This window comes from Pristiophorus japonicus, unplaced genomic scaffold (assembly GCF_044704955.1).
Source record: "Pristiophorus japonicus isolate sPriJap1 unplaced genomic scaffold, sPriJap1.hap1 HAP1_SCAFFOLD_4005, whole genome shotgun sequence".
Classification (NCBI taxonomy): domain Eukaryota; kingdom Metazoa; phylum Chordata; class Chondrichthyes; family Pristiophoridae; genus Pristiophorus; species Pristiophorus japonicus.
This window is the reverse complement of record NW_027253877.1, coordinates 5,378-9,801: the sequence shown is the minus strand read 5'-3', so window position 1 is coordinate 9,801 and position 4,424 is coordinate 5,378. Positions and strand designations below refer to the sequence as shown.

At 43.8% G+C, this 4,424-nt stretch overlaps 1 long non-coding RNA gene across 1 annotated transcript; it reads left to right on the top strand.

Annotated features, from left to right (window-relative positions):
* Nucleotides 1–499: 499 nt before the first annotated feature.
* LOC139250606 (uncharacterized) lies at nt 500–3,886 on the top strand. The gene is made up of 3 exons (XR_011591335.1): nt 500–559; nt 3,191–3,325; nt 3,807–3,886. It is a non-coding gene; the product is annotated as an uncharacterized lncRNA (long non-coding RNA).
* Nucleotides 3,887–4,424: the final 538 nt, after the last annotated feature.

The following is a 4,424-nucleotide window of genomic DNA, read 5'->3' as shown; positions in this document are numbered from 1 at the left end:
GTCTGGACACTTCAAATAGTGTATGGGATCTTTTGCCTGAACCATTGGCACCAGCAGACATGTTCGACATGTCCTTTGAAGGGGTACAATGTTAATAGCAGCAGTGGTAATTCACCCGTTGGTAATTCCGACTGTATGAATCTGAAAAGTGAGTGTTGGCAAGAATTGTATTGCCTATCACAGGGAATAGCAAGCCTGATCCTGCCTTCACTTGATGCGCATGCATTTTTCAAAATGTTCATGGCTAATGAACAGGAACAGGAATCCTGGCTTCCAAGCTGCGATTAACTAATTCATCACGGAGCAGAGATCAAACCTGGAATCTTCCTGTTGTATTTGACCCAGTACCATATCATGCATTGTGCTTACCATTGGACAGGATACTCAGATTAGTTTCAGATAGGTATCACAGTATTCTGTTAGATTTTATGCCTTTGATTCTTTTTTTCCAGGAAGAATTTACCCAAGATTTTGCCCAATGTCCTTTATCAAATTGGTAACACGCCCCTCATCCGAATCAATAATATTGTGAAGGAGTATGGACTCAAATGTGAGCTATGTAAGTACATTATAACAACATAAGAACATAAGAAATAGGTGCAGGAGTAGGCCCTACGCCCCCTCGAGCCTGCTCCACCATTCAATAAGATCATGGCTGATCGGCGATCTTAACTTCACTTTCCCGCCCGATCCCCATATCCCTTGATTCCCCGAGACTCCAAAAATCTATCTATCTCACCCTTGAATATATTCAGAGACTCTGCATCCACAGCCCTCTGGGGTGGAGAATTCCAAAGATTCACAACACTCTGAGTGAAAAAATCCTCCTCATCTCTGTCTTAAATGGCCTACCCCTTATCCTGAGACTGTGCCCCCTAGTTCTCGACACTCCAGTATCCATGCTGTCAATCCCCTTCAGAATCTTGTATATTTCAATGAGATTACCTCTCATTTTTCTAAACTCCAGAGAGTATAGGCCTATTCTACACAATCTCTCATCATAAGACAGGCCTTTCATCCCAGGAATCAATCTACTGAACCTCTGTTGTACCGCCTCCAAGGCAAGTATATCCTTCCTTAGATAAGGAGACCAAAACTATGCACAGTACTCCAGGTGTGATCTCACCAGGGCCCTGTGCAATTGTAGCAAATCTTCCTCACTCTTATACTCCAACCCCCTTGCAATAAAGAACAACATGCCATTTGCCTTCCTTATTGCTTGCTGTACATGCATGCTAGCTTTCTTTGTTTTATTGCACAAGGGCACCCAAATCTGTCTGAACACCAACATTTAAAAGTTTGTGTCTCCCATGAATGAGCTCAAATTCTTTCATATTGTAGACCTGTAACTTTCAGAGATTTATTTTGGCGGGGGGTTGCAGTATATGGCAGAGACTTGAGACAAGTGTGAGCTTGGGGCTGTAGTTTAGCTATTGTGATTGTGCTGCAGTCACTTCAGCATTATGAGTGGCTGGTACGGTACAAGTCTTTGTATACCGAAGAGGCAAAAAGTATTGAGGGCAAGGAAAGAGGCATACACTAAGTACATGGAGAGCAGGGAAGAGCAAGACAAGAGAGAATATGAAGAGATTGGAGAGAAGTAAAAAAAAACACAATTAGGAAAAAGGATTATCAAGGAACATATAACAAAATAGTAAAATATTTTACAGGCACATAAATAATAAAGGAATGTCAGGATGGGAATAAGGCCACTAAGGGATGGACAGGATAATATCACAGGCAACAATAAATAGATGGCAGAAATATTAAATAATTACTTTGCTTCAGTACTTACCAGGGAGACAGAACGAGCCCATTGGATGATAAGATTAGAAATGAAATAACTGCATTTAAAATAAAAAAGGGGAGAAATATTAAATAAACTAGTCAAACACAAAGAGGATAAAACCCCTGATCTGGACAGATTACATCCACACATTTTAAAGGACTCGAGGGAAGACTGCACATATTTAGTAATTCGTTGGAAAAAGATGTAGTGCCAGACGACTGGTGGATAGCTAACATAATACGAATATTTAATAAGAAAGATAGAACATGGCCAGGAAACCATAGTCCAGTCAGCTTAACATCGGGAGTAGGAAAAATAATGGATTCCCAACTAAAGGAGAAAATAGAACATCTAGAAACCAAGCGGGTGAAATTGCCCTGCACCCCAATTGGGGGCGGTAACCTTCTGGGCCAGATCTTTTAGCACCCCAGCGCGGAAGTCCCACCCCCCACCAGGAATTGTCCTTACTGCCCCGAAAGGAAGCGGAGCACAATCTCCTGCGCTCCACTTCCTTTGGGGACGGTAACTGGGGCACTACTGGGGTGGGAAGTCAAGCACTAGGTGGATGCTCCGCGTAGTGCTGACGTGCTTCAATGCTCCTCCCCTTCACTTAAATGGGAGTGCTGCTGCGCACTCTGCCTGGCCTCTGATGGTCTCCACTGGGCCACTAGGGCAGCGTGCGACCGAGCCAGCAGCCCGGCACCCAAGACGGAGTGCCAGGCGCACAATGGCAGCCCGGATCACGCTAGGGTCGCCATCGTCGAGCCGAGCTGAGAGTCGGCCGACAAAAAAAGATGGCGGCCCGGAGCATTAGCGGCCCCCCCCCTTTAAGCACCACCCCAAGAATGGATGTGGGCCAGCTTCGTAACCCGCTAAACTGGCATTGACATCCGCTCGTGTCTGCCTCGCGGGCCACAGGGTAAATTCCCCTGTGGGGCGGTAATGGGTCGGCGTAGGGCAGAGTGGTCACCGCGCACGGTGATGATGTCATTGAAAAAAAAATCTTTTTATATACTTTTAAACTCTTATGCTGGTAAAAGCAGGCCTTACACTGGTAAAAACAGGCCTTACGCCTGCTTTTACCAGGCGTAAGAATTTCACGGTCATTCGCTGGGCAGTAGTTGGGCAAATACCCCAACTCTCTGCCCGTGGATGACCTTTTCCCGGGGATGGCTACAATCTGTCAAGACTTGACAGATCACAAGTTCTGGGTTTTCATGTATGCACCCATAGGCACCGGAAAATACGGGCCAATACTAACTCAATATTTTTGTGCTACTTTTTAATTGCAATTATCTTCCATTATTTTGGTTCTTTGTGCCAGATATTGATAAAATGTCAGAGCAGAAACTAATTGGAAACTCAACCGCCCTAAGGCTACTTTACTAACATCTTTTCTAGTGGTGAAGTGTGAGTTCTTAAGTGCTGGTGGGAGTATTAAGGACCGAATTGCTTTACGGATGATCGAAGATGCTGAGAAGCAAGGGATTCTGAAGCCAGGTAGCGTCATCATTGAACCAACTTCAGGTAACACAGGTAAGAATTATTATAACATCGGCCTAAAGATTTGAGTCTAAATGGGTCGATGCACTACAACACAATAGAAGATAGCAATACACCTTAAGAGATTCCAGCATTAGTTTTCCTCAGCGGTGCATCATAATGGGATGTAGCTGGCATAGAGTGGTTGTATTATTATTTTTTATTAGAGATCTAAAGATTCTAATACACTAAACGTGCACTAAATGTCAGATAGTGCCTGCTACAGAATGGGTCGGTTTTGAATGACATGCCTCCCACTTTAGTGAGTTGTCTACTTCGCCTCATGCTTTGCTATCAGGAGCAGATTCCACTGTCCCAGTGAGAATCAGTAGTGGGAAATCAGTGGATGGAATCAGCCCCAACATTCCAGAAGGAGATTAGATTAGAAGGGTTAATCATTTTGGATGTTGAGTACTGGTTTCTGTCTGTCCTAAGTAATGCATATGTGCTCATCAAGTTATGTATGTTTTTACAGGAATTGGCCTGGGGTTAGTGGCTGCTGTGAAGGGATATCGCTGCATTATTGTCTTGCCAGAGAGGATGAGCTTAGAAAAGGTAAAAGAAGCACGAAGAAACCTTGAATCTGAATTATAGAAAGTTTCCTGTTCAGAAATACCCCACATCGGGACCTCAATTTATTTCAGAGACAACGACCCTTCTGTTTATGAATTAGTCTTGCAATGTCTCATAAAACAGCAAAGCCTGCCTATATTACTACAACAACTATACAAAAGCAAAATACTGCGGAGGCTATAAATCTGAACTAAAAGCAGAAATAAGCCGGAAATGTTCAGCAGGTCAGGCAGCATCTGTGGAGAGAGAATCAGAGTCACCGTTCACGACCTTTCAACCTGCCAACATTACTATTGGGACAATACAAAAATCCAATCTTTATATATGTTTTCAAAAACTTTCTCTCACTGTTGCTGCCAGTTCCAATATGATGGCCGAGAGATTCCACACGGTGTGCTGCAATACTTTGGCGCCAATGGAAAATGAGCTGTGCCCGGCAATAGTCAGGAGATGTAATTACGTCAGCATTTCATGGGCTAGCTCATTTGCATATCCATGGTGACTGCCAGAAAACCTGTGT